Source organism: Erinaceus europaeus, chromosome 14, assembly GCF_950295315.1.
Source record: "Erinaceus europaeus chromosome 14, mEriEur2.1, whole genome shotgun sequence".
NCBI lineage: Eukaryota > Metazoa > Chordata > Mammalia > Eulipotyphla > Erinaceidae > Erinaceus > Erinaceus europaeus.
The window spans coordinates 57,469,891-57,496,531 of NC_080175.1; positions in this window are offsets into that span (position 1 = coordinate 57,469,891).

The following is a 26,641-nucleotide window of genomic DNA, read 5'->3' on the forward strand; positions in this document are numbered from 1 at the left end:
CTTTTAAACTATAGGTAGGCTTTTTTAGCTTAATCCCTCACTCCTGACCGAGAGATAAAGCAGGGTTGGGGAGAGATAATACAGTGGTTATGCAAAGAGACTCTCATACCCAAAGCTCCTGGCTCAACTCAGCTTCTTTGCCAAGCCGGGCAACACTGCTGGGCCCTGTGAGTTTCTAAACAAGTCACGATTATAGTCTGTATATTCTGAGGCAACTATTCCCTATGTTCTCATCAGGCGAACAACATGGAAAGGCTCCAACACATAGCCCCACCGCTAGGCCACCAATGTGTATATCTTCTCCTGAGTTTCCTGGTTAGTTCTCAGTCTCCTGGTATCAGCGCAGGGCCACCCCCTGGTGCTCCAGCCTCTGAGTGCAGTAGCAATGGAGAGTCACAGTTGCAGTTGGAGAGTCTTAGGGGAGTCCTCTCCTCCCTTCAGCCATCTTTTGGTTGGTAAAACAGACTGGAGATGGTGCCTCAACTGGTAAACTGCCAGACTGTTACCAGCCACTTTTCTCTCCCTAGGCTCCTCTCTGTCCATGAGCCACACATATTTGCACTCAGCAGTGATTTCGTGGATTCCTGAAATCATTCTAGTCCTGCCTTGTTGAGATCCCAGATGAAATCCTTTGGTATTCCTAGTTGACCCAGGAAAGGAAAGGAGAGAAACACAGATGCTGCTGCTCTGTAGCCCTGCTTCAGAAATTCTCCCATCATTAGAGGATTTAATACACACTTCACGGACAACACTCGGGGTTCATTGTTCTTAATAGCTGCATAGTATTCTATTGTGTATATATACCACATCATTCTCAGCCATTCATCTGTTGTTGGGTACCAGGGTTGCTTCCAGGTTTTACCTATTATGAATTGTGCTGCTGTGAACATAAGTGTACACATATCTTTTTGGTTGGGTATTATGGAGTCCTTGGGATATATTCCTAGAAGAGGAGTTACTGGGTCATATGGAAGGTCCATGTCTAGCATTGTGAGAGTTCTCCAGACTGGTCTCCACAGTTGGACCAACTTATATTCCCATCAGCAGTTCATCATAACTAAGTGGGATTTATCCCAGGAATGCAAGGCTGGTTCAACATAAGTAAGTAAATCAATGTCATTCACCACATCAATAAAAGCAAAACCAAAAACCACATGATTATTTTAATAGATGCAGAGAAAGCCTTTGATAAAATCTGACACCCATTCATGCTCAAAACACTACAAAAAATGGAAATAGATGGGAAATTTCTCAAGATAGCAGAGCCCATATATAGCAAACCTACAGCTAACATCATACTCAAGGGACAGAAGCTGAAACCATCCCCCCTCAGATCAGGGACAGATAGGGCTGTCCATTATCACCATTACTCTTCAACATAATATTGGAAGTTCTTGCCATAGCAATCAGGCAAGAGAAAGAAATCAAAGGAATACAGATTAGAAGGGAAGAAGTCAAGCTCTCACTATTTGCAGATGTTATGATAGTATACATGGAAAAACATCAAGAATCCAGCAGAAAACTACTGGAAGTTTTGTAATTTTTTAATAAAGCATTTCAGTAATTTCTATTTAACAGTAGTCAGAGCAGTCAAGAAACAGATTAGCTGGGTTTGTAACCTGGTTCTCCTTACAGGTTTGTAGAAGTATCAAACAAGCTCACTCTGTAATGAATTCTTCACTTGTAAAATAAAGACTAGCTAGAATTTATCAAGTAGAATTTCTAGGAGCAACCCATCAGTGAAATATGTCAAGCACTTTGAATAATACCTGATACACTGTGCATGTCCATACAATTAGTTATTAATTCATTGAGAAAATAATTATTTGAAATATTAGGAGTGAGGCACTATGTTATTATCCTGGTTTGTGAGGTGTAAAGATAAAAAACAAAAATAACAGTTTTCAGTCTTTAAGTAGTTAGCTGACAGGTATGAGAAATAAGTTACCAATTAAATAAAAACATGTAGTATTCAATTATTAGTAGGTATTATGTGTGTGGAAGAGAGAAGATAGAATGAATGCATGCAATTGTTGGGTTTTCCCTTACATTTATAGGGACTGAGTGTTTTTTTCTGTTGTAAAGATTCTTTCATCAAAGCTTGCCTGCTCACTGGTTGCTTTTCTATTAATCCACATAATAAAGTTAACAGCAAGCAAGATGCTAAAGAAAGTACGAAAATATTGTAACAATAGTGGGACTTTCTTTCTCATTATTAATGGTAGAACCAACTGGACCTTCCTTTGGGATTCATCATGTTAGGTAAATACTTTGCAAAGTCTAAAAGATCACAAATCATATCCTGTTGAAATTTGAATCACTATATATGATACAAAGTCTTTGATTTCAACAATTAACCAATCAGAATGGCAATGCCTTCTGGCCACATTCATTGGTTCCTAAAGGAGAAAAATCCCCCAAACAAGATTTATAACAAGTGTTTGACTCCCGTTTGTCTACTCTTCTTTCCCTAAGCTGTTGGCATCTGAGATGTTGCTGCCAACAGCCATATTGCTACCTGTTAGAGAGTGGAAGGATGTCTGGTCTAGAAGTGGAGACAGTGGGAAAACATTGATAGCTCTGGATTTAGCTAGGCCTTTACTTCATAAGATATGTAAAAATTGCTTGAAATGATCACATTTAAATATCAAGGGCTGAGTATAAAAATGAACAAGAAATCAAGAGAGTAAATATTGGTGATCTCGGTCAGGCAACAGTTTCTTGGCTGAAAAACAGTATGAACAAATAAAAGAGGGGGCTGAGAGGTGGCATGCCTAGTTAAGCGCACATGGTATGAAGTGCAAGGATCTGGGTTCATGCCTCTGGCTCCCTAGGTGCAGGGGGAACACTTTACAAGTAAGTGGTGAAGCAGGTCTGCAGGTGTCTCTCTTTCTCTCTCCCTCTCTAGGTCTCCTTCTCTCTCAGCTTCTCTCATTCTATCCAATAAAAGTGGAAAAATGGCTTCCAGAAGCAGTGAATTCATAGTGCTGCACCAAGCCCCAGCCGTAACACTGGAGGCAATTTTTTTTAATGAATTAATTTAGAAAAACCTGGCTTTTTATTTATCTATTATTTTTTTTAAGTTCTCTGTTGGGGGATTAATGTTTTACAGTTGACAGTAAATACAATAGTTTGTACATGTACATTTCCCAGTTTTCCACATAACAATACAACCTCCACTAGATCCTCTGCCTTCATGTTCCTGGAACCTGAACCCTCCTTCCTCACCCATCCCAGAGTCTTTTACTTTGGTCCAAGTTCTGCTTAGAAAAAAACACCCTGTTAGAAACACTCAAAGTAAAAGCATAGAATGGAAGGAAATATTTGTGGATTTTCATAAAGGCTTTAAATTCAGAGTATGTAAATAATTCTTACAACAGTAAGAAAGAAGAATAAGAGCACTGCAGTTGGCAAATGATTGGGATAGAAGCTTTATCACATTGTTTACAAATGCTTAAAATTACACACAAATCCGCTTAGATGTTTTAGCCATGAAGAAAATGCAAATTAAAACCAAGTATCACACACTAGGGTGGTAAATTTTATAAGTGAGCTATGAGGAATAGCTAGAACATTTATACATTTCTGGTGGAAAATGAAAAATGTCAACTTACAAGATGAACTTATTTGGTCTTATTGTTGACAGACATTTGCTACACAACACGAGGAATAAAAGCACTTCATAAATGGCACACTCTTAAAAGTTCTCAGTGTAATTTTTCCTGGTTTATATCTTAACAACTTTCAGCCACCAAGCTGTAGACTCTGCCATGATACCATCCTGACATGCCTGGGCATACTACCTCAGCAATGTGTCCCGGAACCCCACCTCTCCAGAGCCCTGTTCCACTATGGAAAGATAGAAAATGACTGGGGGGTATGGATTGACCTGTCAATATTCATAACCAGTGGAGAAGCAGTTACAGAAGCCAGACCTTCTGCCTTCTGCACCCCATAAAGAATTTTGGTCCATACGCCTAGAGGGACGAAGATTAGGAAAGCTTCCAATGAACGGATGGCACCTGGAACTCTGATGATAGGAACTGTATGGAAATACACCCCTGTCGTTTTACAATTTTGTTCATCATTATTAAATCACTAATAATTTTTTTTTCCTCCAGGGTTATTGCTGGGCTCGGTTCCTGCACCATGAATCCACCGCTCCTGGAGGCCATTTTCCCCCCTTTTTGTTGCCCTTGTTGTTGTAGCCTCGTTGTGGTTATTATTATTGCCATTGTTGATGTTGTTCGTTGTTGGATAGGACAGAGAGAAATGGAGAGAGGAGGGGAAGACAGAGAGGGGGAGAGAAAGATAGACACCTGCAGACCTGCTTCACCACCTGTGAAGCAACTCCCCTGCAGGTGGGGAGCCGGGGGTTCAAACCGGGATCCTTAACGCCGGTCCCTGCGCTTTGCGCCACCGCCCAACCCCCATAATTTTTTTTTTTAAAAAAAAAGAAAGATAGGTCTGGAAGGTAACGTAGTGATAAAGCTTTGAACTCTCAAGCATGAGGTCCCAAGTTCTATCCCCGGCAGCACATGTGCCAGAGTGATGTCTGGTTTTCTCTCTCTCCTCCTCTTCTCATAAATAAATTTAAAAAATATTTTTAAAAAGGAAGAAAAGGCAAAATCACTACTGCAAAATATATACCTGAAAGCAGGATTACACTAGAGTTTGCAGTGAGTATCTCCCTAACACTTCCTCTCCACTATTCCAATCTTGGGATCCATGATTGCTCAACAAATTGTTTGGCTTTGTATGTTAACTCTCTTTTCAATCACCAGGTTCCAGATGCCACCAGGATGCTGGCTAGGCTTCCCTGGATTGAAGACCCCACCAATGTGTCCTGGAGCTCAGCTTCCCCAGAGACACACCTTACTAGGGAAAGAGAGAGGCAGACTGGGAGTATGGACCGACCAGTCAACGCCCATGTTCAGCGGGGAAGCAATTACAGAAGCCAGACCCTCTACCTTCTGCAACCCTCAACGACCCTGGGTCCATGCTCCCAGAGGGCTAGAGAATGGGAAGGCTATCATGGGAGAGGGTGGGTTATGGGGATTGGGTGGTGGGAATTGTATGGAGTTGTACCCCTCCTACCTTATGCTTTTGTTCACTAATCCTTTCTTAAATTAAAAATTTAAATAAAAAAAAAAAAAAGAAAAGGCAAAATCATTGGATAAAATGTATATATATATATATATATATATATATATATAGAGAGAGAGAGAGAGAGAGAGAGATGGCCAGCTAGATAGGTAGATAGTTATAGAATCAGCCCATATTGGTGACCTTGAGAGAACTATTGCAGTTTCCAATGGAGGGAATGAGGACACAGAACTCTGGTAGTGGGAACAATATGGTATTATACCCCAATTATCTTACAATTGTATAAATCAGTATTAAATCACTAATAAAAATAAATTAAATTTGTAAAAAGTTCATAGCAACTATATACTCCATGATAAAAAAAACTGGAAACAGACTATATTTCCATAGCCTATTAAGTGAATAAAGAAATAAGTTATATTCATATAGTGGAATACTATTCAGAAATTAAAAGAATAAACTGCAAGCTTGCTCCCCTGAATACTGTGCCTACTTTGTAAAGTGTGCACAGCCCCATTTTGACCCTGGTCCCAGCAATGGAGGAAGCCTCTGTGTTGGGGCATCTCTATCTCTGTCTCTCTCATGTCTGTTAGCCTGGAATGTTGAAACCCAGGACACAACAAAGAAGTTTAAAACGGGACTTAGTTCCTGATGCTGTGTACACAATGTAGACAAACCTGAACAGTGAATCAAAAGAATAGGAAAGCTATCAGGCTGCGAGTATGGATCGACCTGTCAATGCCCATGTTCACTGGGGAAGCAATTACAGAAGCCAGACCTTCCACCTTCTGCATCCCACAATGACCTTGGGTCCATGCTCCCAATGGGTTAAAGCATAGGAAAGGGAGGGAATGGGATACAGAGTTCTGGTGATGGGAATTGTGTGGAGTTGTACCCTTCTTATCCTATGATTTTGTTGATGTTTTTTTTTATAAATAAAATTTAATAAATAAATAAATATAAATATTAACCAAAAAATAACCTGAATATGATGATTTCTAGCCATAATGATAATAGCTTTTAAAGATTGTATCCTAGGGCCAAGTGGTGGCACATACGGTTGAGAGCGCTTGTTACTAAGCACAAGGACCTTAGTGCAAGCCCCTGTCTGTCCCCACCTATTCTTTTTCTCTCTCCCCTTTTCTATCTCCCAAAACCCTCTGAATTTTTCTCTGTCTCTATCCAAAAAAAAAAAAAAATCTAAAATTATGAAGCCTGAAGGTTTGATCATGATAATGATGATCCAGTTTTTTAAAACTACGTCAGAATTGATTTTAACTTTATATAAACCAAATCTACTTAACCATATTGAGTACTTGGTCCAGCAGTTCCTTTGTAAGCCTAGAAAACAAAATGATCCTAATCAAACAATCTGGAGAAAAGGGAGGTCAAGATTACAAAGTAAATATTGCAAATGTATATGGCATGAGGGGCAAGGCTAGTGGTTTGCAATACAATTATTGACAGAGCTTTACCCCCCAAAATATTTAAAAAATATAATTTTCTTATTTTTGGATCAACTCTCATTATTGTAGACTTTACCTATGATTATAATTGTAGTTAATTAATTAAAATATTATTGCAATAAAAACAAGAAAAAAGATAGCTACTTCTCCAGAAGTGAACTGAATTAGGTGAGATCATAAGGTAATTTTACATCTTAATTTTTAAAGGCCAGACAGGTGAATTTTTTTACATAAAAAGACATTGAGTGATCCGGGAGGTGGCGCACTAGATAAAGCACTGAACTCTCAAACATGAGGTTCTGAGTTCAATCCCTGGCAGCATATGTACCGGTGTGATATCTGGTTCTTTCTCTCTGTCTTCCTATCATTCTCATTAATAAATAAATAAAATATTTTTAAAAATTAAAAAACAAAAATAAAAAGGTTTGACTTATGTGTCATTTGTTATAATTAAAAGGAAAATTAAATATTTTAAAAATATAGTTAGGTGTAAAAGCTTCTATACATCACTGTTAAGATTTTATGTATTTTCTTCTAATCAGTGTTCTTTTACAAATGTGTAAATAAGTATTATATAACATGTCCTTATTACATTGTTGTAAATACAAATGTATAGACTTTTATAAATATATGTATAGACAAAGCTTTTTTCCCCCTCTCTTCTTCTCTAACTCAATTTCCTTCACTGACTATAATTTATTTAACCATACTTCTATTGCTAAATATCTTTATGGCAGCATAAACAATCATACAAAGCACAAAATTCAGCATAAATCTTGTATAATAATCCAGATTGTTTTCTTAGAGTACATTCCTACAAGTGAACTTGCTGGCTCAAATGTGTGACTATTTTTAAGGTTTTTGTTACATCATACCCATAATGCCCTCTACATAGCTGTGTTATCTGGCATTTCTAAAAATAATTTATGACTGTCTCCAATTCCCACCACCCTTGCCAATACCATCATGCTTTATGTTTGCCAGTGTTACATATGAAATAGAATTATTTCTTCATATTTAACATGCATTTCTTTGATTCTTTATGATATAGATCTTATATTGTCTACTAAACTAACTGCTATTTTATCAATTTCCATTTATTGTTGTACCATATACATTTGTAATATTTACTTTATTATCTTGCCTTTTTTTTTTCTTCAGATTGTTTTACTACTTTGCCAAGACCATTCGTTTGCTAGGCTTATGATGGAACTGCTGGGACAAGTACTCACTATGGCTAAGTAGACTTGGTTTATATAAAGTTAAAATCAATTCTGAAGTAATTTTTAAAAACTAGATCATCTTTATCATCATCAAACTTCAGGCTTCATGATTTCAGACTTTTCTTTTTCTAGTTCAAGAGAATATAAATGTAGTAAATTGAAAGTGTGGTCAGGTGGTTGACAAAAATTGGTTAACATCCATGCACATCTAGTACATATTTACATTTTTTTCATAAAATTGACACTTAAAATAAAGATCACTATTGAACCAGCACTGTAAGAAATGTATGAATTTAGTTATTGAAATACCATACCCATAGTTCAAAGCTAGTCAGCAATTGAGTCCACATCCTGAATTGCCCTGATCATTTTATGTCTAACTTTCATGTTGTATAAAGGCAGGAGATGAGAATCAACAACTACTACACAAAGGAATGGCAAAGAATCACCTTGCTGGGACTGGGTGCTGGTGCCCCTGGTTGAGTGCACGTATTATAGTGTGCAAGAACTTGGATTCAAACCCTGGCTTCCACCTGCAGGGATGAAGCTTCACAAGCAGTGAAGTAGGTCTCTCTCTCTCTCTCTCTCTTTCTCTCTCTTTCCCCTTTTCTATCTCCTTAAGCCCTCTGAATTTTTCTCTGTCTCTATCCAAAATAAATAATATATTTTTTAAAAAAGGGAATCACTATCAATCAAATCCAAGATCTTACAAAGCATAGCTTTTTAGGGTCATTTAGTCTGAATGTAAACAACCTCTCCTATTTCAAGAAGCTCTTGAATGTGCTGCTGAAATGTAAGAGTATAAAGACTGAAATCCATGTACAAGTTCTGTATCATCTAGAAAATACAAGGGCACGTTCAGCATGCTATATCTAAGAAGATCAGTGATAGTGGTATTTTTAAGAAGAAAAGCTCTGCAAATAGTTTCATTGGCTTAGTAAATTGCATTGTCTAAAGCTGAAGTAAAATTCTTTGTAGTATCTTCAACAATGGTGTTCAGCAGTTTGCCTTAATCAGCTGTGGGCTATACGTATATGTGGTAATGTTATCAGAATCTTTTGGTTTCAGGTGACAGAAACTCAAACTGAACCATTTCAGACTGTAAGGGAAACTTACATGAAAGCTACTTTTCTTTTCCCTCATTTTTAAGTTAGGGATTTAATGGCAGTTTACAAAAGTATAAGATTATAGGTGTGTAACTCCACATGGCACCTGCCACTAAGGTTTTGTGCTTCTGCCTACCACACCCAACAATAAACACCAAAGTTCTCATGAATTCTTTAAGCCAACTTTCCTACTTTTTTTTTCAAAGTCCATGTGTTTCAATTCTCTGTATTCTGCACATAAATGAAAACATCCAGTTATGATCCAGAAGTACCACTCTTGGACATTTATCCAAAGGACATGAAGACATTCAATATGAAGGAACACATACATATGGACTTATGGTCAGAGCTGCTTTATTCACAATAGTTAAGGCATGCAAGCAACATAAATGCCCACCCACAGGCAACTGGATACATAGTCAATGGAATACCACTCTGATATTCTATCCTTAGGACAAAATGGAACTGGCAATGACTGTGCTCAGTGATGTAAAGATAAAGTTACTACTTTTCTAGACACAACTTTAAGTACAGTATGGAGTTCCAAATAAGCCTCAGAAATAAGTGTAAAAAGCAACCAATCTTTTCCCAGAATACCTCGCTTCATCCTTGGTTTTCTTATTCACCTTTGGCTTCTCCTGGTGTCATTGCCTTGAGCAGACTGGCTTCCTCCATGTTGGAGGTAATATGGCTGCCCAGGGTGTCTTAGTATTCTCTATTCTAGCTCCCATAACTTCAAAGTTCAGAGACTGTAACTTATTTAATCCTATGTAGAAATCATAGATGTGAAGTAGACATTTCATAGTGTCCTGTGGATGCTTTATTTCCTTCTGTCAAAACCTTAAAAAGGGACCTACTGTAAGTCCTAGCAATTCCTTTCCTAGGAATCATCCAAAGAACACAAAAACATCAATTTGAATGGATTTATGCACACCTATGTTCATAGCAGCATTATCTGTAATAACCAAAAGAAACAACCCCAAGTATCCAACATAGACAAGTGGATAAGTATATATATATATGACTGCAGTATATATAGAAATGGCAGGAATCATGTTCAGTGAAATAAGCTCAAAAGATGATGAATACCTGATAATCTCACTCACAAGTAGAACCTAGAAAACCATAACAAAGGACAATAAGGGTGAGACCTCAGCTCAGTAACTGTGATCTATCACAACGGATCTGAGGACTCAGAAGGGGAAAGGGAGTAGCACTAAAGGGATGTGAGAATCTAAGTCCTTATGGGAAACAGGATGATGGTCTGGTGGAAGATGAAATGTACTGACACCTATCTCAGGAAATGTGGAAATGTGCCCTTTTGACAACAATAATTCTACAAATCAGCAATGCCTCAACAAAATGAGATTGAAGCTGAAGAAAAAACAAAGAAGATACAGGGGGAAATGTTATCAGTATCAATGTTAATGGCTTAATTCAGGTCAGGTGAACAATAATGAGTCTATCAGTCAGATGGGAAAATGTAGTGTCTCCTATTTTCACAAAAAAAGAATTCCTGTGGAGTCAAAATTATTCACAAAAGACCGATCAACAAAGTATCTTCATGTTCCAGCTCATAAAATGAGATCCAGGGAGATCTGATAATGACTATAACACTTACTATCAAATTGGGTAAATGACCTGGCATGATAAATGTATTTTCAAAGAAGTTATATTAAAATATGTATACTCTTTACACAGTTGAACATTTACTCTAATAAGCTTTACTTATCAAGACATAGACATTTGAGACATTTTCTTGCTTCATATTATTATGGCACAAAACATATTTGAGTTAAATTCTCTTCTCAGTAGTATCCTAGCATCATTAAAGAGTTTAGTCTACACTGATCATTCAACCAAGGAAAGCAAAACCTGTTCAAGTGGAATTGAGGTTCTAGAGAAAACCTGAGTTGTTGACACAGTGTGTTCCTCTAAGACACATTTTGTAAAGTGTTTCAAGTGCAGTTCATCTTCAAACTTCATGATTCTAAAGCACAAGTGGTATGAATTGAAGTGAAGACAAATTTCCATCCAAGAGGAGGTAAAGAAGGTTGAAGTCATCATTTCTAACAGCTGAGTAGTATTCTATTCTGTATATATACCACAACTTACTCAGCCACTCATCTGATTTTGGACACCAAGGATGTTTTCAAGTTTGGGCTATTATAAATTGTACTGCTATGAATATAGGTATACACAGATTTCTTTGGATGAATGTACTTCACTCTTTAAGATATATCTCTAGGGGAGCCGGGCGGTAGCACAGTGGGTTAAGCGCATGTGGTGCGAAGCGCAAGGACTGGCATAAGGATTCCAGTTCAAGCCCCCAGCTCCCCACCTGCAGAGGAGTCCCTTCACAGGCGGTGAAGCAGGTCTGTAGGTGTCTGTCTTTCTCTCCCCCCTCTGTCTTCCCCTCCTCTCTTTGTTTCTCTCTGTCCTATCCAACAACAACAATATCAATAACAACAACAATCAACAATAACCACAACAATAAAACAACAAGGGCAACAAAAGGGAATAAATAAATAAATACTTCTTTAAAAAAAAAAGAAGATATATCTCCAGGAGAGGAATTTCCAGGTGATAGGATATGGAGCTTGAAGGAATCATGTTAAAAGAGATCAGCCAGAAAAAGAAAGATGAATATGGGATGATCTCACTTAATTCTCAACAGAAGTTGAGAATTAAGAATAGGAAGGGAAATGCAACATAAAACTTGGACTAGGTTTGGTATATTGCACCAAAGCAAAGAACTTATGGGGGTAGATAACATAATGGTTATGCAAAGAGACTCTCATGTCTGAGGCTCCAAAGCCCCAGATTCAATCCCCCAAATCACCATAAGCCAGAGCTGAGTAGTGCTCTGGTAAAAACAAACAAACAAACAAACACCTCAGAACTTGGAGGGTTAGGGAGGAGCTTGATGGTAGAATAAAGTCTAGGTTGGGGGTGAGAGTTGTTTTGTATAACACTGAGAAATTTATCAACAACTATACTTGCTGTACACCACCATTCATCCATCAATTAAAAAATAAATAAGTAAATAAAAAGGGTGAAACTCTAAAGAGTAAATAAGTGTAAATGTACATTAATGATTAGAAGAGGCTGAACACATATATGCTAATCACAGAAGTACAGAAATACAGCCCACACCTGGAATCCTCTTGCTGTAACAATTCAGGAAGCTGCCACCGTGTGTTTCTGCTGAAGTCAAATTGTCAAGTAAGAGGGAAGGCCTAGAAGTTGGTCTTGGCCATATTAAAAAAAAAAAAAAAACACCCAGCAGAAAGGCTGCAGTACTATAGGCTGAAGTTTACCCTTAGAACTGCCTGGCTAAGCTCTGAATTGATGGACCTAATCTTCATCTCTATGGAAATGGCAAGATCTTTACAAATGAATGAAAGACTTCAGAGGAGAAGTTGTGACTGGAAAATTTGATCCACCTGGTGGTATTTTCAACTCTGTCAAGACTGACTTCTATTTTCCTTTTTTTTTTTCTAGCCAAGAGTTTAATGCAAAAATTAAGCTATATGTATCATTTCCACATTTCATGAAATTGTACTATGTATTACACATAATATATCATTTCTTGCAGGGTCAAATATCCTCTTCATTAGATGGAAATATCTCCTTTTTTAAGAATTGCTTTTTTAAAATTTTATTTTGTATTTTATTATTTTGATAGGACAAGAAGAAGTTGAGAGGGGAGGAGGAGATAGAGAAAGAGAGACACCTGCAGCACTGCTTTGCCACTCATGAAGATGTCCCCATTGCAGGTGGGTACTAGGGGCTTGAACCTGGGTCCTTGCAGATGGTAAGTTATGCACTCAACTGGATGTACTGCTGCCCAACCCTCTATATCCCTTCTTTTAAAAGGCTATTTAAATGATGTGTGGCATATTCTGCATTCATTTTATGCAGGGATCTAGTTATCCTAAGTATTTTAGTGTAATAAAAAAAAGCCTGGTGTACATTTACTGAGCATAGAATGCACTGGTTTATTACCTTCATGGTGTAGAATATCCATATTTAACACTGTGTGTGCTTCTCCAATTTGTTGTAGGTTGCTTGGTTCACCAAATTTACTGAAATCTATGAAAATCTCTGTGTGTGCGTGTGTGCGTGTGTGTGTGTGTGTGTGTGTGTGTGTGTGTGTTTGCAGGTGTCTGAAATTATCTTATCAAGAGATCATATAAAATATGCATCAATATCCTAGTTTGGGCACTATGGAGTCTCTGGTCCATGTGACTTTGGTTCTTAATTTCTTTAGACATTCATTTTGTGTAGGAATTCAGCTAACCTAAAATTAACCTAAAATCTCTATTGTGTACTAAGAAAGCTTGGACATTTATAGAGAATAAACTGTACCTTCAGGTTATCTGAAAGGTAAAGAGATGGTGAACATGTGGAGAAATTCTCACCATTAGAACACAAACAAGCATATTTCTTTTTTTTTTTAAATAAGGATGTGGGAAAATCTTGAGTGTGGAAAAACAGCAATGTCTCCATATTTAAAACAGACTCAACCTGGCTGTTTTCACAGGCATATCATTATTATTTCATAGATAAGTGGGTATGTCAACACATATATGTCTGGATGAGGGGGGTAAGTAATGTGGCGGGGTGGGGGCAGGATTACCACCATTTTCAGCTATGCTTTTACTATGACCATTATTGGTAATTCAGCTGACAATCATATGACTGTGTGATATTCAAATGTCAAGCGCATATCTCATTTTTAACTAAGACCATGACGTCATCCCTTGTCAAGTGTACTGATATATGTCTAGGTCTAGCTCTGATTAGATAAGGGACCTCATGCTGGTGTTAGCAAATGTAACCCCAGGGATTGATTCCTAAGTGTAGGGAAATGGCAAAGTTATTATTGATGGTGGTGCCAAAGCTAACAGGTTTCACATGGCCTTCATGAACATATGGCTACGGTTCCAACAGTGACTTTGCTAACAGACATTCATTCCAGTACCCTAGAATGACTGCTGAATAAAAGAGAGAAGGGAAAAAAATCATGAAAAACAAGATCATAAGAGAAAACACAAGTAGAACCTGAACTGGAATTGGTGTATTGCACCAAAGTAAAAGACTCTAGGGTGGGTAGGGGGGAGAATACAGGTCCAAAAAGGATGACAGAGGACCTAGTGGGGGTTGTATTGTTGTATGGAAAACCGGGAAATGTTATGCATGTACAAACTATTCTATTTACTGTCAAATGTAAAACATTACTTCTCCAATAAAGAAAATTTAGAAACAATAATAAAATTAAAAATTTTTTAAAAAGGTGACACCAAAAAAAAAAATCATGAATTTGAAATTTCTACCACTATGGATGCTTGTCCAATTCATTGTCAGTTGCTTGGATCACTAAATTTGTTGTACATTATGAAAGCCATTCCTGTGTGTGTGTGTGTGTGTGTGTGTGTGTGTGTGTGTGTGTAGGAAACTGTCTTATCAAAAGGTCATATACATAATAATATACACTGTTATCCCAGCCTGGGTGCAGAATCTGATCCATGTTACTTTAATAATGTTGATTTTTCTAAACATCAATTATCCTATGCAATTGTGACAATTTTGAAAATTAAATAAAATCATATAAGACCAGTACATGGTGGCTATGCTTGTCATGCTATTTAGTCTCTTCATCAACATTAAGAAATGCCCAAGATAGGTTTTATGTTGTATAATCTTTCGCAATTAAGAAATTAGACCAGACAAGGAAACGTGACTATTTCCAAGGTCACATGGCTAATAAGAATGAAAGGCTATCAGGCTCAGGTGCCTAATCTGAAATTTGGTATTCATAAAGTGTCGTAAGGAAAGAAATCCTGTAAATTAGACTGTAATTAAGGTGCTGTAATACTTGCAGAGGGAAAGTAAAAAATGTGAATTGGCGCAATTACCTCAATAACTCAAACCCAAAAAGTATTAAAGCACTTTTATGTTGTATGTCTGAATATTTCAGGCCAAATATCTGAATAATTGTCCAATTATTCATATCATTGTGAATATATTTATAAATCTGGCCTTTTTGTGAAGAGTGTGTGGGGGGTTGGGTAAGCTCTGAGTTATGTCACCTATTTTTCCAACATAAATAAAGAATATTATTTTTCATTTTTCTCCCTCTAATTTGTTTTCATATCCAGTGGCTTAAAAAAATCAATTGGAATTTCTGGATAAATGGGGAAATCTTTACTGAAATATAGTACTTCCAAAGGTGAATTTATTTTGAACTAGGCTATTTAGAGGAACTTCACACAAGAGGAACAATCCCTAGCCTTCATGTAGGTGTGTGTTGTGGGTGGGGCATGGTTGACAATCCTTTCAGCTTTTATTCTAAGTACAGAAGCAAAGTCTGATCCCAGACAAAAATGCTTCAGCCCTGTTAAGAAGTGAAGAGTTATTCAAATAAGTCCAAAGTAATGCTGGTATCAGGAATGGGTCAAATTTACCTCCTTTATTTCAAATCTTTACAAATCATGTACCTATCTCAAGGCACAGTGAAATTATTCTGATTATATTTCCTTAGCTGGCACTCTGAACTAAACACAATTATCAGCATTAGAATAGAAATCAGTCCCGTTTAGAAAGCAACCCACATAAGTTCTCTTTTCTTTTCTAACTCTGGAAACATACGTCAATCAAGATACATTGCACACAGTTGAAACCGAGTATCTGTACTCAGTATTTCTGTCAGCCCTCTGTCAGCAACATTTGATGTTAAATATAGTCTCGAGACGAATGTGGGAATAACGTTACCACAGAGTGACAGGCCTATTGTATTTGGAACAGGTACTGCTCAGAGAGTGGAAAAGAGACTTTGTTCCTGGGGGTGTCTGAGTTGCAGAATGATCCCAGGGATGAGGAAGGAAGAAGGGGAGACACAATTAGGGACCATTTGAAAAGTTGTGTTGGGTAGAATAGTGGGCGGGGTGGGAGCTCCTCAGCATTCTCTGATGGTTGTTATCAAGTCCCCACTTCACCCCCACTTCTGGTCTTTACTCTCAGACCTGTCCACACTGAAAGGCATAGAAAGAGGTCCCTGGGAGCTGTGCATGAAGAATGTAGGATTGCCACCCTCTGGGCTTTGAGAAATCCTGTCTCTGGAACCATCCAACTGCTTTTGAACAGTGTCTGCACTCTGCTGCTTCCTGTAGTCTATGGACTATGAAATGAGAGGTGGTGTCTTTTCAGGAGGGACTAGTGGCAGAAGTGCATCCAAACAGTTTAGGAACTCCAGAGATCTTTTCTGGACTGGACATGACAAGAAGTTTAGAAAAAGAATGGGGAAAACAATAGAATAGCAAATGCTTTGAGCAATGGATCTCTCTCTCTCTCTCTCTCTCTCTATATATATATATGTGTGTGTGTGTGTGTGTGTGTCTGTGTGTCTGTGTGTCTGTGTGTATGTCTCTCTGTGTGTGTATACAATATTATTTTTCATTTTTCTCCCTCTAATTTGTTTGCATACCCAGTGGCTTAAAAAATCAATCGGGATTTCTGGATAAATGGGGAAATCTTTACTGAAATATAGTACTTCCAAAGGTGAATTTATTTTGAACTAGCTACTTAGAGGAATATATATATATATTTAGAGAGAGAGAGAGAGAGAGAGAGGAATAATCACAAATAAGCATAGAGACTTCAAATCTGTATCAGAGTCCCAACAAAAATACAAAGAGAGATATCTCACTGGGTAGAGTGCATGCCTTGCAGGTCCAGGTTAGAGCCCCTGAACCACATGGGAGGTATAATGGGTCCAAAGTTGGATGTTTTTCCCTTTCCCTCTCTCTGTTGGAATCACTAAATAAATAGAGATCTACGTATAGGCCACGACCTTTCAAAGCCATAACCATAATAATCCTTATAGAGAGTTGTTAGACATATCTGAAATTATTCATATTTACAGTAGAGTATAATAATTAAGATGATGTGATTGAACATTATGATCTTTTTTTTTTTGCTTATTTATATATTTATATTTATTTATTTTGAACTTTAATAGTCTGGGCTAATTTGTTTTTTTCCGATAGAGCAGGACACAGTTCTTTCAAGGCAGTGGGGACCAGGCTCGTACCTGGGTCATGCACATGACAAGAAACACACTAACCAAGTGAGATAATTTGCCTACCTACCTGAAAATTTCAATTCAGTTTAAGTGTCAATGCTTTTATTTAGTACTCATTGTGTACTGGATTCTGATCAGACACTCGCATTGGATTAAATAGATGTGCTTATGCAGAATTCACTTCTTATCAGTAAAACAAAAATAAAATCCCAAGACAACTAGGGACCAACATTAGTTATATCAGTAATAGGAATGTGTGATTTTTTATTTCTTTTGTTTATTATTTTTTTCTTGTGCTTTCAGCAATAAAATTGTGTCTTTTGTGGTCAAATTCTTTTTTGTTTCTTTGTTTTCTTCTAGAAGGGATAAAAGATTGAACCTTGTGACTTTGGGGCCTCAGGCAAGAGAGTCTATTTGCATAACCATTATGCTATCTACCCCCACCCTGTGATCAAATTCTAGCAACAACAAGTAACAAGTTATTTCCTGTCTTTCCTCCTCCTCCTTCTTTTTGGCTCCAGGGTTATTGCTGGGGCTCTTTGAATCCACTGCTCCTAGTGGCCATGTTTTCCATTTTTATTGGACAGAAAAATTGAGAGAGGAAGGGGGTGGCAATAGAGAGGGAGAGAGAAAGATAGATGCATGCAGACCTGTTTCACCCCTTGTGAAGCATACCCTCTGCAGGTGGGGAATGGGGGCTCAAACCCAGATCCTTGTGCACTATGTCCGTGCCTCTACAAGTTATTTTCAATATTTGACTGCATGGAATTTTCACAGGGTTTATTTTTCTTATTTCTCCCTCTAAAATTAGTCATATGATTGAGACCAAATATTTTATGAAGTCCCTCCATAGGATTGAGACCAAATATTTTATCAAGTACCTCCATATGCCAGTTGGTAATAGTTATAGAAGGTGGTATTTAGTCAACCTCTGAATGTAAATTCTGTGTACTAATAATTTACCAATGTTGACCCCCATTACACTGAGGGAAACTTCTTAGCCTCTCTTCCTCTCTCTCTCTCTACCTGATAAAGTTAGCTTTGAATGGTGAAGCACAAAAGGAAGAAAGAGGGAGGGAGAAGGCAGGGGAGAGAGAAAAAGAGAGGATAAAGGACAAGTCAGGGCCTGAGATCACAGTACTTGAGAAAGTTTTGATATTCTCCCTCTCCCCTCCCTCTCCCTCCCCCTCCCCCTCCCCCTCCCCCCTCCCCTCCCCTCCCCCCTCCCCTCCCCTCCCCTCCCCCCTCCCCTCCCCTCCCCCTCTCCCTCTCCCTCTCCCTCCCCCTCTCCCTCTCTCTCTCTCCCTGAATGGAAAAAATTAAGTGGCCTAGTGGCAGTGCTATCTTTCATGCAGGAGGCATATTTTTCCCTTTTGTCTGTCTCTTTGACCCTTACAGAGAACACTTCACTTCTGACATGTTAGTAAGAGTCACATCAAGCAGCTTGTTGCACCATCAGTGGATTTAAACCCGTTTAAACCAGTTCTGATACTCAGTAAAACCTACTTCTGATATTATCTACCACTCTGACATAATGTCTGATTCTTCAGGCTAAGGGCTCAGTCCTACACAACTCTCCCTGCCTCACCTTAGACAGCAGTTGCAAGTCCTAGTTGTGAACCATAGGTCTGAGACTACCAGAACCCCTTTCCTGAATTGGATTGATTCCCTAGAGTAATCTGTAGAACCCCTTGAAAACACATTTGCCAGTCTATTGAAGAATCCAGGAAAGGGTGCAGTTGACTAACATAAAAGCAGACCCAGGAGTCTGACGGTAGCACAGTGGGTTAAGCGCACATGGCGCAAAGTACAAGAACCTGCATGAGGATTCTGGTTCGAGCCCCCAGCTCCCCACCTGCAGGGGAATCGCTTCATTGGTAGTGAAGCAGGTCTGCAGGTATCTGTCTTTCTCTCCCTGTCTCTGTCTTCTCCTCCTCTCTCCATTTCTTTCTGTCCTACCCACCAACGATGATGCCAATGACAACAATAACTACAACAATAAAACAAGGGTAACAAAAGGAAATAATAAATAAATAAACAAACAAATGGCAGACCCATGGCAAGGTCTAGTGCTCCTTCTGTTTAGAAGGAGTTGAGGTACATTCATTTTCTGATACATGCATGTGTTCATCAACCTCAAAACACTCTGAATCCCTAAGTTGAGGATTTTTATGGAGAGTTCCTAGATTTAATGTGATCAACTATTAATTCAATTTACAACCCTCCCACCACCCCATATAGAGAAGTTGAGGCGAGGTTGGGGGGAGGTGCTGAAAAGTTCAACCTTCTAATCATGATTTGGGGTTTCTGGTAAACGGCTCTTATTCAGGAGTCTCCACCACCCGGTCCTCTCCACAGTCCACTAGATGCTCTTATTATTTAGACATTTACAAAGGTCTTAGGAGAAGGTTATAGAGAGGCAGAGACACCACAGTACCACTCCACCACTCAGGAATGGGGGGAAGAGGGACTGATAAGTAGATGTATGCAGGATCTCACTTATCATACCATCAATAAATCTAAGGTGGGAGTAAAATATGAAGTTACTATCATTTCTCTTTAGTTTCGTTTGTTATAGCTTAGTTTTTTTTGTTGTTGTTGTTGTTGTTTGTTCATTTTTCTTTGTTATAGAGGCAAAGAAATTGAGAAGGAAGGGGAAGATAGAAAGAGAGATAGATAGAGACACCTGCAGCACTGTTTCACAGCTCATGAAGCTTCTTCATTACAGGTGGAAATCGGGGACTTGTGCCCAGGTCCTTGCACACCAAGGTGTGTACGCGTGTATGCTCTACCTGATGAGACAACTCCTGGCCCAGTTACTCTTTTTTTTTTCTTTCTTTTAGTTGCTTCCAGGGTTATTGCTGGGGTTTGGTGCTGGCACTAGGAATCCGCTGCTCCTGGTTGGCCATTTTTCTTATTTGTTTTTATTTTCTTTCTGTTAGACTTGATAGGACAGGACACAGGACAGACTGAAATTGAGAAGGGAGGGGAGATAGAGAGGGAGGGAGAAAGATAGACACCTGCAAACCTGCTTCACTGCTTTTGAAGTGTTCCCGCTGTGGGTGAGGAGCGAGAGCTCAAACCTGGGTCCTTGCACATGGGGATATGTGTGATTAACCGGTGCTCCATAGCCCACAAGCTACACCCCCCCCAACCCTTTCTGGTTACTTTTTTTTTTTTAAGAGAAAGAGGGGGGGAGTGAAGGAAACTGAAGTTTCCTTCATTGTGATGGGGTTCAGGCTGGAACCTGGGTTGTTTACATGGCAAAGCAGCATACTATCAAGGTGAGCTATTATTCTGACCTACTTTGTTTTTTTTTAGTTAAGAGAAGCCACAGACTTAGAGTCAAAACTTTTAGTTGCTCCACAAAGAGCAGACTATTGTCTATTCAAATTTCCTTAATTTGCATGTACACAATCCTGTGTTTGGCTGAACAAGGAAACTAGACAGCAATACCTTGAGCTGCTGTTACTGCTTTTCAAAGGCTAGGTGTTCTGTTATCATAATTTTCTTTCATATCATAATTTCGCTTTCAGTAGGCAGAAAAAAAAGAAAGTTTTATAATCCATCCCTGGCTTTTGTGCTTTCTCAGTCCTAGCAGTGAATGTTTTTTCTTGTCTTCTTAACTGACATAGGAAGTCTTTTCCTCCTCCTTTTTGGGCGCCATAATCAAATTGAGTGGTGGATGTTTCTAGGGAATCATTCCACCAATTAGGCTAAACTATTAAAAGACAAGTAACTTGAGAAGGAAACTCGCATTTCTATAGCACTTTGCCGCAGATGTATCCTATTTACAGCTTTATTTTATTGCTTAATGACTGGATCTGAAGTAATTGCGCCATTTGACAGATATTTATTTGTAAAATGTGATTCATTCAGTCAGACACTTTTAGAATGATTTTCATGCCAAGTGTTAAAACCGTGTAGGCTTCAGTAAGTCTTTCAAAAGATGCAAACACACATGTAAATTCCATGCATCAAGCACATCTACTTTCAGCTATTTTCATTACAGAAAGATCCCAGTTGACAAAGAGTGCTGGTGAGGAGACGGCAGGGACTTCTGGACTTTAATCAACCACAATCACTGGCAGTGTTCAGAATTCATTTCCTAGCCATGAATCACCTGCAGACAATGAATCACTTTCTAGAGATTTCTGCCAAGCAAAACAAGCCATCATGTCCTACACAAATTTTGAGGACAGGGCCATGGAAAGTCTTTTGACTAACATAGTTGAAATAGCGAAAAAGAAAAGTAGAGCAAGCAATTGGGTGTCTGGTGAATTTCAGCTTTACAAAGACCAGGGGAGTTAAGAGCTTAGAAGGAACCACTCTGCTCTGGTCTACTTACCAGTAAGATATTGCTCTTAAATTCTAGCTAAGGAAAATTAAAAAAAAAAAAATCTGTTAGCTTTAGGATTGTTAGTTTGAATGATTCTTACATTGCAGCACAGAAAGCAGAATCTTTCTATTCAACTTTAACCAAATCATTAGAAACATTTCCTTCAGTTTCTGATTGAGAGACAGTGTCTCTTTGTGGAGGGAAAACAAAGCAAGTATCAGATAGAATTAAATAAGTATGAAAATAACTCAGGTGACCAAACATTTGTGAAATAGTACATCTCGTTTTCCCTTTCCCTTCCTCGCTTTACCCCTCCATTCCTCTCTTTTGCTATGAAAAAGGAAAGACAAAAAAAAAAAAGAAGGTGGATCATACAGGCATTGAATCATCACCCTGGTGGGAGGTCTTGAGTTCAATCCCCAGCATGGCATGTGTCAGAGAGATATTGTTTTGTTTTTTTCTTCTTCAATATCACATTATTAAATAAAAGTTTAAAGAATGCATAACCAAGTAATTTATATACTTAAAATATTGGTGTGGTGGCCTTAATTTTCCATATTCACCTTCACTTGAAAGAATCTGTGGCCTTTATTTATTTTGTTCTAGACATTATGAAAAAACTGAGATGGGGGTTGAGTGGTGGCACACTCAGTTAAGCAAACATAGTGCTAAGCACAAAGACCCAAGGAAGGATCTCGGTTTGAGCCCCAGGCTTTCCACCTGCAACAGGGATGCTTCACAAGCGATGAAGCTGGTTTGCAGGTGTCTCTCTCTCTCCCCCTCTCTATCTCTACCTCCACTCTCAGTTTCTCTCTGTCCTATGCAATAAAATGGGGGAAAAAAAATGGCCACCAAGAGCAGTGGATTCATATTGCTGGCACCGAGAACCCCAGTGATAACCCTGGAGGCATAAGAAAACAAAAACAAAACAAACAAAAAACTGAAACTGAAATTGAGATCAGTTTTAATTACGTAAGTCAAAAGACCCAAGATTTAAGATTCTTTGTTATATACTTCAAAAGGAGATATTTGTATTAAGTTAATTTCAAACTTCATCAATGATATAAAAACATACAACCTAGCAACAAACACAGTATGGAATAGCTCTCAAGATATTTGACATAAGCTGCTCTAATTAATGCATGCCCTAGTAAAGAAAATAAATAATGTGGTCCAGGAGGTGGCTTAGTGGATAAAACACTGACTCTCAAGCATGAAGAGCTGAGTTCAATCCCTGACAGCACATGAACCAGAGTAATGTCTGGTTCTTCCTCTCTTCCTATCTTTCTCATGAATAAATAAAATGCTTTTTTAAAAAGAAAATATATTATTTTTAAAAAGAAAGAAAAGAAATAATAAACACAAAATTATTAGCTAGAAATTATAGTGAGGGACTGGGTGGTGACACAGCTGGCAGAACCCAAGTGTTACGATGTACAAGGATTTAGGTTCAAGCCTATAGGAGGGAAGCTTCAGTGCTCCATGTGTGTCTTTTTCCCTGTCCCTCTCTTCTCTCCCTTCCTTCTCAAATTCTCTTCTGTCTATACCCAATAAGAATAGTGACAAATATAGTGAGCTCTCCTCCCCCGCCCCCCCTCCAAAATAGTGACATCTTGTAGGCGCCAAACCCCAGTTCTTCTTCTAGCGTTTGCCCTTCTTCCGTAGCCAGTCAACAGCGTCAGGTTGAGCCTGATGTAAAGTTTCGAGACCTCCTTTGAATCTGGAGAGGTGGCAGTCGTTCACTATGTGGGACATAGTCTGTCTGGAGCCGCAGGGGCAGTTCGGGTTGTCTCTGGCTCCCCAGCGATGGAACATAGAGGTGCACCAGCCATGGCCTGTTCGATAGCGATTGAGGAGGGCCTGGTCATAACGTGCTAGGTCAAAGCCGGGTTGATGCTTGCAGGGGTCTGTGATGAGGTGTTTGTTCTTTACCTCAGCTGACTGCCAACTCGGTTTCCAAGAGACTGGAACAGAGAAGTTCAGTGTAGGCATAGGGGACCAGATTGAGTGAGGAGACTTCAAGCGTTGGACAGGGTGGGCGAAGATATCCGCGTATATTGGCAGGTCCAGTAGAGCGTAGACGTGGGAAATGAACTTAGATGATGCCGCATCCCGATGAATATCTGGCTGGGCGATGTGGCTAAGAACTGGCAGCCATGGAACCGGGGTGGAACGGATGGTTCCAGAAATTATCCTCATGGAGGAATATAATTTGGAATCGACCAAGTGGACATGGGGGCTACGGAACCATACTGGGGCACAGTATTCTGCAGTGGAATAGCATAATGCCAGAGATGATGATCGTAGTGAGGAAGCGCTCGAGCCCCATGAGGAGCTGGCCAGTCTTGCAATGATGTTATTCCTTGCGCCCACCTTTGCTGCAGTTTTTATGAGATGTTCGTGAAATGACAGAGTGCAATCGAGTGTAACGCCAAGATAGACTAGCTGGGCTTCATGCCGGATTCTCGTATCGCCAAGCTGCACATTAAGCTCACGCGAGGCCGAGGCATGGTGTAGATGGAAAACAGATGATACCGTTTTTGCAGTGCTAAGGATTAGTCGCCATTTTTTACAGTAATCAGATATCAGAGACATGTCTTTCGTGAGTGTTTCCTCGAGGATGTCGAACTTGGATGCCTGAGTTGCACAGCAGATGTCATCGGCGTAGATGAACTTCCTTGAAGAAGTTTCTGGGAGGTCATTGATGTAAATATTAAATAGCATAGGAGCCAGAACAGAGCCCTGGGAGAGGCCACTTGAGACAAGTCTCCATCTGCTAGACCTGTCACCCAGATGCACGCGGAATCTTCTGTTTTGGAGAAGAAACGATATAGTGTTGGCCACCCATGGAGGCAGGCATCTTGAGATCTTGACTAGGAGACCACGGTGCCAGACCGTGTCATAGGCCCCAGTGATAACCCTGGTTACAATTAAAAATATATATAGGTTCCAGATGCTAGCATGATACCAACCAGACTTCCCTGGACAGACAACCCTACCAATATGTCCTAGAGCTCCGCTTCCCCAGAGCCCTGCCTCACTAGGGAAAGAGAGAGGAAGGCTGGGAGTATGGATCAACCAGTCAAAGCCCATATTCAGTGGGGAAGCAATTACAGAAGCCAGACCTTCCACCTTCTGCATCCCACAATGACCTTGGGTCCATACTCCCAGAGGGTTAAAGAATAGGAAAGCTATCAGGGGAGGGGATGGGATACGGAGTTCTGGTGGTGGGAATTGTGTGGAGTTGTACCCCTCTTATCCTATGGTTTTGTCAGTGTTTCCTTTTTATAAATAAATAAAATAAAATAATTATGTATCCCCTGTTCCCCACCTGCAGGAGGTATGGTGTAGTGAAGCAGGTATGTAGGTGTCTTTCTTTCTCTCTCCCTCTCTATCTTCTATCTTCCCCTTCCCTCTCAATTTATCTCAACCCTATCAAATAAAATAGGAGAGACCAAAAAGAAAAAAAAAAAAAAAAGGGATACTGGCAGTGGCAGTTTGGTAGTGCTGTCAATGAGCCCTAACACTGACCCTGGTGTTAATTTTCTATTAAATGATTAGAACTTGTAAGCACACTATAGACAAATATTAAAAACTCAAAGACTATATAATATCCACATTTGCGATCAAGTTTGATCTGTTTTAATCTTTTTTTCTTTTCTTTTAAAAATATTTTTATTTATTATTAGATAGAGACAGAAAGAAATTAAGAGGGGGAGGAGGAGAGGGAGAAAGAGAGAGAGACCTGCAGCCCTGCAGCCCTGCTTCACAACTCCTGAAGCTTTCTCTCTGCAAGTGGGGACTAGGGGTTTGAAGCTGGGTCCTTGCACATTGTAATGTGTGCATTTAACTAGGTGTGCCACCACTGGCCCCATCTATTTTGTCTTTTTAAAAAAATATTTATTTATTTATTCCCTTTTGTTGCCATTATTGTTTTATTGTTGTTGTCATTGTTGGATAGGACAGAGAGAAATGGAGATAGATGGGGAAGACAGAGGGGGAGAGAAAGATAGACACCTGCAGACCTGCTTCACCACTTGTGAAGTGACTCCCCTGCAGGTGGGGAGCCGGGGGCTTGAACCAGGATCCTTATGCCAGTCCTTGCACTTTGCACCACCTGCACTTAACCCACTGCGCTACTGCCCGGCTCCCTGTCTTATTTTTTTTTAATCATCACTGGCATCAAGTCAGTTTGCTTAATAGATTCACCTGATTTTGGCATATGAGAAAAAAAAAGAAGAAAGGTTCATGTCATGTGGCACAGAATGAAGTACTTTTTCAGACTGATAATATCTGATTTTTAACCCTGGGAAGGGTGAAATAGGACACATTGATAGTTGTTATCATCATATTAATAATTACTATTGTGTGAAGCTAGCTGCAGTTTCTGTCTTCAGCTTCCACGACATGTGTGCTGACTTCAGGCCCTCTAGTTATTTCTCTCATATGATTCCTTGACACTCTGGTTACAGTTCTCCTTCCACAGGTTTTATTGTCATTCTACAAGCCCAGAAAGACATTCATCCCACACAGCCTCTGAGCTTTCATCACCTAGAGGCATCTCTGAAGACTCCTGTCTTGGTTTTCAGTTGCCCACTGCAAATCTGGGACTACACTCTTCACCTGAAATTGTGGCCCCAAACTCTCAGTCTCTGACACTTAATTATTGCCAGTACTTTCAACTTTAATCTTGTTTTGTATATTACTCTTTTTATCATTTTAATTGGGGGGTTAATGGTTCACAGTGCAGTCATTGGTTGATGGGTACAATTTCTTGTCACCTTGTAAAATTTCTCTGCAGAACACTCTTGCTCACAGCCTAGGTCCTTTTATATCATATGTACCAGGAGCCCAGAGCTCTCTTTAGCCCCTCCCTAAATCCTCCTTACCCAGAGTCCTGTGCATTGCCACAATATTAATTTAAATACTATTAAGATACCTCTTTTCTTTTTTATTTTTTTAAATATTTTATTTCTTTATCATTGGATAGAGACAGAGAGAGAAATTGAGAGGGGAGGGAGAGATAGAGAGGGAGAAAGACAGAGAGACACCTACAGCCCTGCTTCACCACTCGTGAAGCTTTTCCCCTGCAGGTGAATATCAGGGGTTTGAACCTGGGTCCTTGTGTACTGTAATATGTGCATTCAGTCAGGTGCACCACCACCTGGCCCCAAGATACCTCCTTCTAGGTGCAGTGCAGTGGGGCACTTGATAGAGCTCATACATTACAGTGTGCAACAGTATAGGTCCAAGCCACTGGGTCCCTGCCTACAGGGGTTAAACTTCATAAGTGGTGAAGCAGAGCTACCAGTGTC